The sequence below is a fragment of the Sorex fumeus genome, unplaced genomic scaffold, assembly GCF_029834395.1.
Source record: "Sorex fumeus unplaced genomic scaffold, SorFum_2.1 ptg000128l, whole genome shotgun sequence".
In the NCBI taxonomy this organism is placed as follows: Eukaryota; Metazoa; Chordata; class Mammalia; order Eulipotyphla; family Soricidae; genus Sorex; species Sorex fumeus.
In genome coordinates, this window is record NW_026606185.1 from 11,118,516 (window position 1) to 11,135,311 (window position 16,796).

Below are 16,796 nucleotides of genomic sequence, written 5' to 3' on the forward strand. Positions count from 1 at the left end.
AGTCCTATGCAGGATGACTCGAGTGAACAGCTTGTAGATGACAGACAATAGGCAGATCGGGCGATAGTTGCCAATGTTGTGGATGTCTCCCTTCTCTACAGTCGTACAGTCCTGATGGTTTTCCATTGGAATGGAACTTTTCATTCAGACAGGTTGTGTGTGAAGAGTCGAGTAAGTGTATTGATGAATACCGACAGCAGTTTCTTTAGGTGTTCAAGTCTGAATTGTCTGGGCCAGGTGCTTTTTACTTCTCTACTGATGAAATGGTGTGTTGGATTTCAGAAGGGAGAATGTTGGGAATGACATATTCATCCCACGGAATTTGGTATGTGGGCAGGTGGACATGGCTATTGAAGAGAACCCAGTAGAAGTCATGGATAATCTTCTTCATTGCCATTCTGGAAGATGTGATAGATCCATAAGGACATCAGAGGGCAGTCATCTTGGTCTTGAAGTTGGCAAAGGACAGGTGGGCATTGCAAATCCTTTTTCCAGCTTCTGCCTCATTTGCCAGCACTGTTGCTCTTCTCTCTTTGAGGTCTTCCTTTATCGCTTTTCTGCACTGCTTTGCAAGCTTGGACATTTGCTTGCACCAAGCCGCATTGGCGAATAAGCTCAAGAGTTTTCGAACACAGGCATTTTTTGGTGGCTCTCTCTCTCTTTCTTGGCATTCCTCCCACAATCATGGAGGTGCTGATCCAGTCTATTGTATTCCTTGTCAATGTTTTCAATGACAGCATTTTCCCATGTTGCTGCAATAGTGCCAATGAGCTCCCAGTTGGTGGTCGTTCTGGGAGTTCTCTTCTTAAACTTTGCAGTCCTTTCTCCCCGCACTGTTAAGTAGAATTTTGCACGAAGGAGATGGTGGTCTGATCCAGTTTGGAATTTTGGGACAACAGTGACATTGGTCAGGCAAAACCGTCAATTGAATATGATGTGGTCAATTTTGTTGTGGAACTGTCCACCGGGAGACTCCCATGTCCAACTTTTAGATTTGGACTTCTGGAACTGTGAGTTACCATGGATAGTCTTGGTTGACATGATGAACTCAGACAGTTTGTCACTCTGTTCATTCCATTCTAGGCCATGGGTCTTGATGTGGAGTTCTTTGGCTGATCTACTCTGTCCGATCTTGGCATTAAAATCATCAACAATGATCTTGTAGAAGGTGTGGTCTTTATAGAACTTCTCCAGCTCCATGTAGAACTTCTCAATTTCTACTTCATCATAATTGCATGTTGGTGCATAGACGATGAAGATACAAACTGACGGCAGTGAACCACATCTATTCAAGTGTAATCATCCAATTCAGGTTCTTAGGCAGTCGAATGAATCAATGCTCATGGCCAAGTTCATGTTGACAAGGACACGGACACCTCTGATGCTTCTTTTATCGCATTTTCTGAGGAACAGTTCTTCTCCAGTGTCGAAAACGGAGTGATGTTGTTGATGCTTTCTTGTCTCTGTCTGACCAGTGTTGTTGTACTTGATCTTTCATGCTTGTACCATCAGATCCTCGATGGATGCATCTGATGCCAGTGTACGTGCATTTAAAGTACAGACAGCCATTTTTTTCCTTCATTTTTGTCTTTCATGCTTATATTTATTTAAAATTATTTTTTCACTTCTCAGTGAAGTCAGATAATTGAAGACACCTCTGAAGCCATGATTATGGAATCTTTGCCCAAGTTATCTTTGATGCATTTTGTAGATTTGGATGTAATATCAAAGTTTGAGTTAAATTTCATGCATGGTATAAAATACTAATATAATTTTTCATGAATATTTATAAGGAATATGTTTTCTTTTGATGGAAGTATTTGTTTTTTTTTTTAAATTTATTTATTTATTGAATCACCGTGGGAAAGGTTACAAAGCTTTCAGGTTTAGGTCTCAGTCATGCAAATATCAAACACATTTCCCTTTACCAAAACTTATTTTTTACCATGAAGAACCCCAATAAAACCCCACCCCCCACCTCTCCCAGTCCCTGTGGGGCAGATGAATTCTAGTTATCACTCTATCTGCTTTGATTAGATTCATTGTTTCAATAAAAGATTCACCACTATTATTTAGAGTTTACCCCGCCCCCCAAATCAGACATGCTGAAAAAGCATTGTGAAGTGATTTGCTTTCTACAGCTGGGTTCAAGAATTATATGTTGGTTTTGGATTTCTGCTATTTTACTTATTGACCCTGGAAGTATTTCTACTGAAAGTCAGATAGTTAAGAAATTGGTTTCTGTGCTCTGGGGTCGTGGCCGTGCTGGAGAGCCGCTAGTGGGGGGCAACTGGTGGCCTCGGTAGGGCGTGAAGGGTGGACCGAAACGCCCCCCTTCCCATGAGGTTTTAGTCGTCCCCCGTCCCCCGGCTCATACCTGCTGTCCACAAGGCTCCCATGCGGCCGCCATCTTTCTTTCCAGAAAGGAGAAGGCGACTGGGGCAACACCCTTTCCCCTCCGGACAGACCTGATGGCCTGGATTAATGCATAGTCCTTTCACTTTTCTGCTCCAAGCTGCCAGGTTCTGCATTAAGTCCTTGTGCTTCTGGGGCCGTGGCCGTGCTGGAGAGCCGCTCGTGGGGGGCAACCGGTGACCTCGGTAGGGCGTGAAGGACGGACCGGAATGCCCCCCTTCCCATGAGGTTTTAGTCGCCCCCACACCCCTGGCTCATACCTGCTGTCCACAAGGCTCCCATGTGGCCGCCATCTTTCTTTCCAGAGGGAGGAGGGCGGAAGGGACCAACCCCCTTTCCCCTCCGGGCAGACATGATGGCCTGGATTAACACATAGTCCTTTCACTTTTCTGCTCCAAGCTGCTGGGTTCTGCATTAAGTCCTCGTTCTTCTGGGGCTGTGGCTGTGCTGGAGAGCCGCTCGTGGGGGGCAACTGGTGACCTCGGTAGGGTGTGAAGGACGGACCGGAACGCCCCCCTTCCCATGAGATTTTAGTCGCCCCCACTCCCCCGGCTCATGTCTGCTGTCCACAAGGCTCCCATGTGGCCGCCATCTTTCTTTCCAGAGAGGAGAGGGCGAATAGGGCAACACCCTTTCCCCTCCGGACAGTCATGATGGCCTGGATTAATGCATAGCCCGTTCACTTTTCTGCTCCAAGCTGCTGGGTTATGCATTAAGTCCTTGTGTTTCTGGGGCTGTGGCCTTGCTCCAAACTTAACTATGATTTTCAGAGAGAAACGTTGGGTGGTTTACTTCCCATGGATCACTTTGTATATAGAGAGATGTCGCGCGGCCGCATAAGCGGCCGCGCAGTTTTGAGGAAAAGTCCCAGTTCCCGCATACTCGAGCTGTGGTTGTAGAGGCTTCTGGTCACCGGGGTTCCATCTGGGGGAGGCAGGATGCGGTACCTACCCCATCTGGGGCTTCCAGATGATCCCGGCTCTTTTTGGAACCTGTTTTTTTTTTTTCCCTTCGGGATCTGTGGATCCCGCCCTCCATGTTGTCCTTCTCTTCGGCTGAATGTTGTAAATATGGCCGGAAGTATTTGTTAATGTCCATTTGATCAAATTGGTTTACAGTGTTACTCAAGTCTTCTATATCTTTTTGATTCTGTCACCTGATTTTTTAGATTATATAGAAAGTGATGCTGAATTTCCCCTTTATTTCTTGTTCATATTATTATTTGGTCCTCTTTTCTGTCGGTGTCTCAGTGATTTTCCAAGACTAAGATGAAATATTTTTAAATAATTATATTAAATATTTAGATATTATGCCACTTCTCCTTTAATGTAAATGCTTCCCAGTTGGATCTTTGAGTTCCATTTCCCCATTATTTTTATATATTTACTATTTGTATCCTGCATATGTATGCTTTATATTATTACCATGTTGACATTACAAAATTGTCTTTTAGTGTAATTATAAAACATGTAAAAATAACTTTCTACTTTTCTTTATTTAGGTCGCTTCAAGTGTTCTTGGTGTCTACCTGAAGCCCAAGTATCTTTTGATTACCAATGCCTTGTCCTAAAGAAGTTGTTCTGCCATGTTGTGCAAGTAATGAATTTTTTCATTTTTTACCTATCTGAAAACTTTTTTATATTTTACCACTTTTGAAAGATATTTCCAGAAGCTGTAGAATATATAGAATACTGATTCCATGACTGACACTTTAAGCATGTTTCTTCATTGTTCTTTCAGAAAGTTTCTGATCAGACTGTATTCAAGATTTTAACTTTAGTTCCCAAAATTTGCATATTTACAACATAGATATTTTGTTTGCTTATATTTATTTTGCTTGTGTAGCTTGGAATTTTTTGTTGTTGTTGTTAATTTTGGGTTACACCCAGAAATGCTCAGGGCTTACTCTCCTGTCTCTGCACTTAGTGGCAGCTCGGGAGATCATATTGGGTACTGGGGATTGATCCCTATTTGGTTTATGCAAGGCAAAAGTCTTACCCACTGTGCTATCTCTCTGGCCCCTGCTTGATTTTCCTCTGATCTTTTTAACTCTCAATTTTTTTCCTTCATTTTATCTTCCAATATATATAATTTTTCCATTCTTTCTGTTTCTGTTTTTTATTTCCACTCTATTTTATTTTTTCCATGATTTTTGAAGTTTCTCTTTTTTTGCAGTTTCCCTTTTTTTAAAAATTTCTCTTTTGCCTGTAAATATTTCCATATTTCCTCTAAACCCTTTACTATTTTGTTATGCTTTTTAAACACTGCTTGATAGTTACCCCAGTTGATTCAAATCCATAATCATGTGATTCTACTAATTACTTTGTATTTCTTTAGCGTTTATTTTCTCCTTTTTTCCATATTAAACAACCGTTTTGCCAGAAGAGACTAATAGACAGCATCAGTACCAGGAAATGTTTTCTCTTTTCTCTTTACCTTAAAGAATTGAATCTGTATAGGATTACAGCTGAGTGTGTTTGCTGTTCCCTTGGTTACCTTCAGTTCAATATAAGCTTCTAATTTCTCTACAGCACACTGAGTGGGTGGGCGTTGCAAAGTCATATGACTTCCATCTCCTGTGTGTTTGCACCCCAAAGATTTTCTCTCTTTATGTTATGATCCGTTTTAAACATTGGGATCCTTTAGTCTTTATTTTGTTTGCTATGCTAGTGGTGGTGGTGGTGTGGTAGGGACTGGGGTCTTTATTGTGTCTGCACTCAAACTTTCTTTGGAGCAATGCTTTGTTCTGCAAATGTGCTGGAGGGAATTATTAGCCACCACTCCAGCATAGAGAATACTTTTTCCTTTCCCAGGGTAGCAGAGATTTCTTATATATGTCCTGGGGATGATAAAGGTTGTTGATCTTTTCCAAGCAGTTTAAAGTTTTTGCTCTAGGAGGAGATAGTTGCCACGTCTGTAAAAACTCTCATTGACATAGCAACTACTTTCTTCTCTGTGCCTGCACCATGAGCTGGACTTTATATTGTCTCATATTTTCCTCTGTTTGTCATGTTACTGTTCAGTTGTCTTTCCTGTTAGTTTCCAATGAAGTCTTGGAAAAAAATTCTAATAGTAGTAAAAAGTGGTCCCAGGTTCAAAATATACATTAGATGACATTTGGCCGTTAGCAAGTCTTCCTGTCTTAAAGGTGCTTACTTTTCCTCATCTATCATGTAATTAGTTTCCCTCAAATTTTAGCTCTCTGGGATTAAAACCAAGAGTCATTATTTTGTTGATCTTCTTTTTTTTTTCTTGCTGAAAGTTTGGAATAATATTTCTCTTCTAACAAACTAATTGTACACAAGGAATAAGCTCTTTCAAAGAAATTTTATGTCCTTTAATTCTTGGAACATTTTAATGAAAAATATTTACATTTGAATTTTCTACTTACCTATTTTAAATGAACATTGAACTTTTCTCTTGTGTTTTCTCCTTTTTACCTCTCTACTTTTTGAACTCTGTTATTTGTTAGATTTTCAAGGTCACGGTCACAGTCCTCCCGTTGTTCTTCGATTTGCTCGAGCGGGCCCAGTAACGTCTCCATTGGAGACTTCTTGTTACTGTGTTTGGCATATCCAATATCCGTCACGGAGAGCTTGCCAGGCTTTGCCCTGCTGGAGAGATACTCTCGGTAGCTTGCCGGGCTCTCCGAGAGGGGCGGAGGTATCAAACTCGGTTGGCCATGTTGGCTGCGTGCAAAGCAAGTAGACACTAAATTTTCACCTTTACATTTTTCTATTTTAGTATTTTATTTTATTTTTTGAGTCATTAGGACAAGGAAAAAAAGCAAATTTATGTATTAAGCTGGCTGCCTATTCATAATCAGGGTTTTTCCAATTTTTGCTCTCATTTCTTCCTGAATTTTCTCAATTGTTTCTCCCAAGTCCTCTTTTAATTTACTAGATATCTGTATCACTGTTTCATTGAGTTCATTGAACATCCTTATTACTTCATAACTTAATTCTTTCTCAGAGAGGTCCTTTAGGTGAGTAGCATCTAATGAGACTTCTGGACTCTTTTCATCATCCTCCCCTCGTGGTGGGGTTTTGTGTTGTTTCTTCATGTTGGTGTGAAGGTATTGAGACTGAGTTGTTACTCGAGATTACTGAGTATAGGTAAACTACCTGCGGCCCCAAATTAGGCCACGCCCACTTCTATAGAGGCCATGCCCCCTATGGCACCTGGTGTCTGTAGGGGGTACAACATGGGGGTGGAAGAAGACGGGGCACAGGTTGGGGATGAACAGAAAGAGGCTCAGGGATGGTGAATGGCCCAGGGTCCTAGAGGACACCTGGGGCGTGTTCGTGGAGAAAGCAAGTCCAGGGTTCGAGTGACTGACCTAAGAATGGAAGAAGGCTGGGCATAGCGTTGGGGATGAACAGGAAGAGGCTCAGGGATGGTGAGCATCCCAGGGTCCTAGAGGACGCCCAGGGCGCGTTCATGGGGAAAGCCATATTTTAGTCTTTTAAAAATATTCCAATACCTATCCCCCTCACTAGAGTACATTTCCCATCAACAATGTCCCCAGTTTCCTTCCTGCCAGTCTCCCTCCTCCCCTGCCCCAGGCTGCCTCTATGTTAGGCACTTTCCCTTCCCTTTCCCCCTCATTTTCTCCCTTTCTTTCTGGGCATTATGGTTTAACATCTAGGTACTGAGAGGTTATCATGTTTTATCTCAGTCTTTTAAAAATATCACTTAGTTATTTACCAGTAAATTTTTTGTTTGAAGCTTATGCTACAATGCTTTGTATCTTAAGAATTCTTTACTTGGCAGAGATATGTCTGGACCCCTTGCCAGTCTGAGTCCCATATGAGGCACTAACAGCCCAAATAGAGCCCAGGCAGCCTAAAACCTCTGTACTCCAATTGCTGTCATGCTCATGACCAGTCTTCACTGGATCAAGATGAGTCTCATCCAGGAATAAATTTGTTTAAAAATTCAGATACGCAGGTTTTGTGACCAAAATCTCCAGAATCTCACAGAGTTTGGGATGGGTGATCTCCCTCCATATTTCTCTTCCTTTGAGAGAGAGACTGGCAGTTATGTCCATGACTGCCTCTGGTACTGTATAAGCTCTTTAACCGGCCATGATCCAGATATTCATAAATAAATCTCAAAAGAGATCAACAAGCTGCAGAGATACTTCTGGACCCCACAGTCAACATCAGTTAAAAATTTAACTCTAGCTGTATCCCCTCATTCAAAATTTCAGAGTTCCTGGAGTGCACAGGTACATTTGTGTGATATCTCATACTCTACAACACTGATACACCAGGAGTAGCATTGATATACTACATTGGATGGAATGCCAAGTAGAAGGTGACCAATCTCAATTAAAAAAATATTAGCATGCAAGGCTCAACTTGTAGCAACATGTTAGTAATCTCTTATACAAGACCGTAATAGCTCCAAGTTGAGCTACAACAATCATCACATACTTTCTTCTAAGTAAACTTTTTTTGATCATTTTTAGCAAATTATTCATAACAATTAATATAAAATAAATTATTTAGGGCCTGTTAGTGGGGAAAGCTTGGGTACTTTGGGGAAAATTGGAAATAATGGTGGTGGGAAGGTGCAAGGGTGGTAGGAGTGGGGCTGGTGTTGCAATATTGAATATAATGAGTCATAAAAACTTTATAAAATATTTTACTCTGATGAGTATCATATATATGATATTAGTTTTTAATTGATCGTGTACATTTCAAATATATATAGTATGTATGTGTATTCATGGTCCTCCCATTGTTCATCGATTTGCTTGAGCGGGCCCAGTAACGTCTCCATCGTGAGAGTTGTTGTTACTGTATTTGGGATATTGAATACATCATGGGTAGCTTGCCGGGCTTTGCTGTGCGGGCAAGATACTCTCAGTAGCAGATACTCCAAGAGGGGCAGAGGAATCAAACTCAGCTTGGCCATGTTGGCTGCATGCAAGGCAAACACCCTACCCGCTGTGCTATCACTCTTATTAAATAAATACATAACTATTTTATGTTGAGAATAATAAGCATATTACTGTATCACTGTCATCACTGTCATCCCATAGTTCATTGATTTGCTCGAGCGGGTGCCAGTAACGTCTCCATCCGTCCCAGTCCTGAGATTTTAGCAGACTCTCCTTACCCGTCCTTCCCAACGCTGCCATATTGGAGGCTCTTTCAGGGTCAGGGGAATGAAGCTCGTTTTTGTTACTATTTTTGGCACATTGAACATGCCACAGGGAGCTTGCCAGGCTCTGCTGTGTGGGCGGGATACTCATGATAGCTTGTCAGACTCTCTGAGAGGGATGGAGGCTTTGGGGTTATCGTCTCTGGATTTTGGCCATCGAAGGGATCACATGGTGCTGGGGGTAGTGCATGTGGCTTCCAAGCCACAAGAAAATGGGGGACCTGGCTGGAGGAGACACAGTCTGGAGAAGAGCAGACCTGGAGATTCTGGCCACAGGTCCAGCACACCTAGGTTCCTCAGTTCCCTCATGGGTGAGGCTTGTCTGAGCGTGTGGAGAGTTGCCCGACACTACTACCGATTGGATGGTTTAGTGAGGCCCTACAATTGGCCTGCTGGGGTTGGCCCACGGCCCTGGCAGAGCACTGAGAAGACAGTCAAACTTGACTATCTCCTCCACCAGGAGTGCGTCGCGGTCATTGAGGTCGTGGTTGCGACCCCACCCTGCCCCAGGTACCTAACGCATTCCCGCAGAGAAGTTTAAAAACCCTTCAGGGGCCTGACCATCTGGCTTGGGGTTGGGGGTGGATGGGCCCATTAGGGAGCCCTGGATTTCCCCCCAATAAGCATATATATGTAATATATATATATATATATATATATATATATATATAAAATTACTCATAGTTAAGAGTAGAGAAAAATTATTTTTTGGAACCTCTGAATTATATTTTGATATCAACTCTAGTTGTGTCTGTGGGGTATCTATTAATACTATCTTGACTTTTACCTATTAACATTGCCTTATCTTCTGTATGGACAGGTTCTTCCCATTTACTTTTCTAATAGCAACTTGTTGGGAAGGGGTGATGGTCTCTACTTGTAGCAGTAAGGTTGCATAGTTCCTGAACTCTTACTTGGTAGAGAATATCATGGTTTCACCCATAACTGAATTGTGGCTTTTTTTCCTCCTAATGCACCTCCAATTTCCAATAGCAACATTGAATAAAACAGAGATCAGTGTGTCATTGCTATGATTCTACTCATTCTTTTCTTTTGATTTTTCTCTCAACGATTACTCTTTATTCTAAGTAATATGCATTTTGTAAATTTTAAGATCACTTGCTGAGATGAAACTTGTTTCTTGAGTACATAAAAGAAAAACCAAGTAGCTTATTGGCCATCGGTGCTAGAGCCATGTGAACACAAAGGAATTCTTCCTTTGCAAGAGCAAATGCATTCCTGAGTGAATTACCACAAAGTTGAACAAGGGGTTGGAAAACTACGGGAAAAGGTTTTTCAGAAAAAATAAGTTAGTTTCTCTGAGATTTGTTTCTTGGAGCTGTATCTCTGAGATTTGTCTCCTTTATTTGCTTTCATTTGTCAATTTCCCAGTTCTTGACAGAAAAAAAAGATTATTTGAGCGAGTGAAACTCAGGAAGTCCATTTTATTTCTGCAAGCAAAAGGCATAGAAAAACCCCATTGGAAAATCCCAAACCATTTGAAGAGGCATGAAAATGATGTCTTTGCAGTATTCTACATTACACCCTGGTTCAGGGAAACTTTAGTGATGACTTAAAATTTCCTCACTATTAAAGGATGAGCCCTGGGCTACAGAAAGAGCCATTAGGGTCTAAAAACTTCTAGCTTACTTACCAATACTGAGAAAGAGGGAGAAGTTGTGAGCAAAATTTTATTTTATTGTTCAAATCTGGATTAAAAATAATTTTTTCATTAAATGTTTTTATTACAACACCATGATTTTCAAATTTGATTATTTTGCACCAGTTCCAGCACCAATCCCAGCTCCAAGTCAACTTCCCTCCCTACGTTTTCTACTGTTTCCCCAATGCTATTCCCAAACCTGCCTCCTTGAGAGGCACATTTAACATCCCTCTTTGGCAGGTGCATTTAATTTTATTTTTTTCTTTTTGGGTCACACCTTGTGAGTCTCAAGACTTACACCTGGATCCTCACCCAGGAATCACTCCTGGTGGCACTCCAGGGATGATATGGGATGCCAAGGATTGCACGCAGATCAGTCACATGCAAGGCTAAACACTCAACCTGCTATACTGTCGCTCTGACCCCAACAGGCAAACTTTAATAAACTTACCAAAGCACTGCATTTTAGGAAGCTATTAATAGTTCAATTTTAGACATACAATGTTTCATTAACAACCATACTGCTAGGATCAATGTTCCTCCCCCAGGTTCTCACCACCTAGGAGCTTACCACCTCGACAGGCATATTTTTGTAGTTTTCTTGTTGAAATTTGATCTGTTGCACTTAGTAAAATAGTCAACCTAGGTATTCCTGAAAGAGAAGTTGATCGTGAAGATGTGGTGTATATACATAATGTATACTATGCAGCTGTAAAGAAAAATGAAATTATGCAATTTTCTGCAACATGGATGGAACTGGAAGTTACCAAGTTAAATAATGTAAGTCAGAACAATATGCATAAACACAAGATGATTTCTCTAATATGTGGTATATAGAATAACTAGATAATAGGCAGCTTTTTAAGTTTGGTTGTTTTGTTTCCATCTCTAGTAAGTGTTGGCGACTCTGAGGTCTGGATACACAGTACACCATCGACACACCTGAGACTGTTCCCTTTCCCTTGTGGCTTCCTCTTTGTTTATTCTTGCTACCTCCCTTAATTTCCTTGCTTTTCTACCCTTCTTGTCCCCTATATTCTAGAATCAAAAGTGATTGAGTAATCCCCCGTTTGATACCTTGCATTCCTTCATCCAGTTATTCTCTATAACAGAAATAAGTGAGAATATCTAGTTTTCATCCTTCTTCTGACTTACTTCAGTTAGTATAATATCCTCCAGTTCCATCCAAGTTGCAGCAAATTGTGTAATTTCATTGTTTCTTGCAGCAGTATAGTAGTCCATTCTGTAAACATACCACTCATTCATAATGCACTCAATTCTTTGACACCTAGGCCGAGTCAATATCTTAGCTATTAATCTGTGAACAGAATACTTCACTACTCTGTCCTACAATGAATAATGGTGTATATACATTATGTCTGTGTGTGTATATATATATCCTTTTGAATAAATGTTTTTCTTTCCCCGGGGTAGACACTCAGAAGTGGAATTGCTGAGCCATATGAAAGCTCATTCTTACTTTACTTATAAATTTCCAAGTCGTTTTCCATAGGGGTTGAACCAAAAAACATTTACACCAGCAATGGATGAGTCTCTTTTTTCAATACAGCTTGTCCCGGCTTTTTAAAAAAGATTTTATTATAGAATCACTGCGAGATAGATCTTTATAAAGCTGTTCATAACTAGGTTTCAGTTATACGTCTATTCAGTTATCCAACATCCATCGTCCATGCAACATTCTTACTTAAATGAAGTTATATCTCATTGTTGTTTTTATTTGTATTTCCCTAGTAATAAGTTATGGTGAGCACTTTTTCATGTTCTAGTGTTCCTCTACATATCCTAATCAGAGATATGCCTGCTTATTCCCTCTAAGCCTCTTTTTGTTAGGGTGATTTAATTTTTTCCTTGTTGATCATTGTGAGTTCTTTATATATCCGTAATATCAACCTTTTTTCTGATGTACTCTGTACAAATGTTTTCTCGCATTCTATCAGGGAGTTCTATTTTAGTTCTAGTCCATGTTTCTTTTGCCATGAAGAAGCTCTTTTATTTTATGTAGTCTAATTTGTTTAATTTTTTTTCTGTTGTTTTTCTCAGTGGTAACATATCATTGGAAACTCATTGAGATCCAGATATTGTCTATATTTTCCTCAGTGTACTTTATAGATTCAGATATCTTAAGATCTTTGCCTAGTGTTTGAATTCACTGTTAAGTGTGAGATATGGGTCAAGTCTTAAGTTTTCACATGTGATTTATTATTCAGTTTTTTCAAAAACATTTGGTGTAGAGGATTTCTTTAATCAATTTCATGTTTTCAGCTGACCAAACATATGGGGATTTTTTCTTGGGCAATTAATTCTGACCCATTGGTTAGAAAAGTTTTTCTTATTCCACTACCATGCTGCTTTGATCACTAAAACTGTATAGTATAGTTTCAAGTTAGGTAATGAGATACACCCCCCCTGTTTAGTTTTCAATATTATTTTGGTTATTCAGGCTCTTTAATGATTCCATATAAACTTTTTAATTAGCTGTTCTAAATCCTTAAAGAATGTTGTATCAATCTGGATAGGGATTACATTGAATCTGTTTAGTAATTTAAGTTGTGATCTAGAGCTGGTGGAAGGGTAGAGAGGCGGGTGAATTTAGTCAGTCACTTTAAACAGCAACCATTGAGCAAGTAGCCAATAAAAATAAATAATGGGATGGTGGGGTTGGGAGATGAGAGCAGAAAAAAGGAAGTCCCCAGTCCCCCTCACTTTCACCCTCCTCTCACTCTGCTCTCGCCTTCTCTTAATATATGCTCAGAAAAACTGCAGGATTAGGTAAGGTTCTTGTGTGCCTGGACAGATGACATCTTCAAGCAGGGATATATACCGAGAACAGGATTCTCACCAGGTGCACTGTTGTTCATAGCTGGAGACTAGGAAAATTTGGGCAGCGCAGCAGAAACTGCTAGGATATGGCTTCAGAGAAGTCCAACAAGAGGTAAAGACCCCAGCGATGTCACCCATAGGCACATGGTGGCAGTGTGAAGACTGTTAGGACAAGGTGTCAGAGAGCCACTGGAGAAAGGCCCAGGGACATAATTTCAGACCAGGAAAGCATATGTAGAAGAGTGAGCACTGTAGCACTGTAGCACTGTCCTCCCATTGTTCATCGATTTGCTCGAGTGGGCCCAGTAACGTCTCCATCATGAGACTTGTTGTTACTGTGTTTGGCATATTGAATACGTCACAGGGAGCTTGTCAGGCTTTGCTGTGCTGGCGAGATACTCTTGGTAACTTGCCAGGCTCTCTGAGAGGGGCAGAGGAATCAAAATCGGGCCAGCCGGGTCAGCCGCTTGCAAGGCAAAGGCCCTACCACTGTGCTATCACTCCAACCCCAGAAGAGTGGGCAATGCAGGCAAAAATCTGGCCACCATACACTGGAGACAAGTGGATTGAGGTGGATGGGACAGGAAGTTGTCCAGGGGACGGGACAGCACCAAGGACCATAGGAGCGCTGTAGGTGTAGATAGTTGGTGAGGGACGCAAATGTTTTCTTAAACTGTACAATAAATTAACTACTTTGTTAAATATCTAAAATGACTCTCATAACATACCCAGTTACAGTGTTGCTTTTGTTCCAGTGTCTGTGTCTACATCAATCTATACATCTTGGCCACCATGCTCCCAGTTTCTCTCCTGAAGTCCTTCCCCCAATTCTCTTTCTCTCTTCTTCCTCTCTAGGCACTGTGCTCTGCAATACTGTTACTGAGAGGTTATCCTTTATAACCCTTTACCTGCTTCCAGTATTCAGTTCTTGTCCAGAGTGATGCTTTCCAATTACCGTCATCACAATGGTCCATTCTCGGTCCTAACTGTCATCCTTAACACTTTGGCAAGCTACCTACCATGAAGCAGTCCTCCTGGCCCACAATTTTATTGTCTTTGAGTTTTATTCTCATATTATATTTTTATATAATGCAAATTATTGCAATAATTGCAATAATTCTATGCCTGTCCCTCCCCCTCTGACTCATTTGTCTCAGCATGATACTTTGTCCTTCCATGTTTCAGGATTCCATTTTTCCTAATGACTATATGGTATTCCATTGTTTATATGTACCAATTTCTTTATCCATTGATCTGTTCTCAGATACTTGTGTTGTTTCCAAGTTCTGGCTATTGTGAATAGTGCTACAATGAATGTAGGAGGATATCACTTTTCTGCGTTGTGTGTCTGGGTCTCTATGTTATATTACAAGGAGTGTTATTGCTGGGTAATAAGGAACCTCAACTTCTTGTTTTTTGAGGAATGCCCATATTTTTTCCCAGAAAAGGTGACCTCATGCAGATAGCAGTGTGTTGGGTTCAATTTTCAAAACCATCCTGCCAATGACATTGTGTGTGAGGCACATCTTGTCTTAAAGTAGTCCCCTTTAATTCTTTTTATAAAAATGATTTTGAGTTTATGAAATTTGCAAATTGTTGTATCTTTAGTGAAGTTGTTCATTTTTCCTTTCAACCTGAATGATTGTCTAGCTGATAAAGTATTTTTGGTGAGATATCCATTTTATTGACTTTTTCCCACTATATCTCACATGGTCTTTGACCTAGAGAGTTTTGTTTGGTAAATCTATAGTAAATCTTAAGATGCACATTTTTCCCCTTTATGATCTTGAAACTGTCAGTATTATATCTTTATCTATGGGTTTTCATCATTCTGATTAGGGTATATTAGAGTATTTTTATTTGGAAGTCTTTTAGCTGATATTCTTTCGACCATCTGGATAGGTGCATGCATTCTTTATTATGGTAACTTTCCAGCAACGACGTCTTTGACTGTTGCTTCTTCATCAAGGATGTTTTCTTGAACTCCTGGGATGCTGATTATTGTGTTGTTCCTCTTGAACGCATCCCTCTTGCCTATTGTTCATTTATTTGGAGCCTTTTTTCCATCTGCTGTTGTCTGGAGATTTTCTGCACCTCTTCTTGGAGCATGCCGATCTTCTCAGCAGCTTTTATACTGCTGTTGAGGCCTTCCAGTGAATTTTTTATCTACCAAGTTTTCCAGTTCTGTCATTTCTGTTTGTATCTTTTCTCATTAATTCTCTCATCCCCTATTGTATTTTATTGATGACTGTTCCATTGTTTATCTGAGCTTTTCACACCAGTAAAAAATGGCACATATCAAAAATATTGGGAACAATCTATGTTGGTGTTTGTGGGGTGAATAAGGTGAATAATTTTCACTTATGGTGAAAATACTTTCTGATTGTATCTTTAAGGTAAAAGTTTGGAGATATCTCAGTAAATTAAGACTTAATCTGCCATATGACTCAGCAATTCTACTTTGGGTATCTATGTCCAGAACACAAATAGATTTATTTTAAAGATTATGAATAATACATACCATCATTCATTGCAACACCATGTACAATAGTTAACGTAAGTAATCAACTTTGGTGTCCAAAGACAGATAAGTGGATTATAAAGATGTGGCATATATACACAGTGGGATAATAAGCAGCTATAAAGAATGATGAAACCATGCAATTTGCTGCGAATTGGATGGAATTTGAAAATATTTTGTTAAGTGAAGTAAGTCAGAAGCAGGGCAAACACAGATTGCTTATCTATGATGTGTTGAATAACTGGACAAAGGAATGAAATGTTTGACAAGGGTATGTCTAGATCATCCTTGGTTCCTCTGTATAGGGAAGAGGAGGACAGACAATAAAAAAATTGAGGGATGAAAAGAGATAGATGAGAAGTCATGGGGAACAAAGGTCAAGCAATCTGAGTTTGTCAATGATGTAGATGACTGGCATAGTTAGATATCCAAACCACATATTCAACTTCAATTTAAACAAGAGATGAGAACTTTAACAACCAAACTTAAAAATGTGCCTGTCAAGGTAGTTGGATGTGTAGAAGGGAATCTGGGAACACCTGGAGAGAAGATAACACTGGTAGTGGGATTGGTGATAGAACATAGTTAAAATCAAATTAGGGATACCTTTATAAATTATATTGCTTAAATATAATGAAAACCAGATAATACTGGCTGTGGGCTTGTTATAAATGCCTCCTAATATCTTGAGAAAGGTTCCTTCCTTCCCAGTTCTGTTGAGTTATATCATGAATGAAAGTGAGATCTTGTCAGTAGCCTTCTTTGCAAATCTTAATCTTAATAAAAATATAATATTTTTCTGTCCTTTTACTGATATAGTATATGCTGTTAATTGATTTGCCTTTGATGAATCGTCTTTATATCTTAGGATTAATTTCACCTTATTATTGTATATGATTTATTTGATACGCTTTTGGATTCAGTTTGCCAATATATTGGTTTCTATATTGATCTGTGCTCTAGCTTTTTATTATTTCTCTCATTCTATTACTTTTTATTTTTTACTTTCATGTCAATGAACTTCACTCTCCTGTTAAAAGTATAGAGTAGGTGGATATATCAGTCTGTTTTCTGCTTACTGAAAACACATGACTCAGGAACAGCTGATTTTGTATGGATGCAATGTCAACTTACACGGTTCCTTCTGGGAGGTCTACTGCCAAAGCCATGAAGTGCATGCTTTGC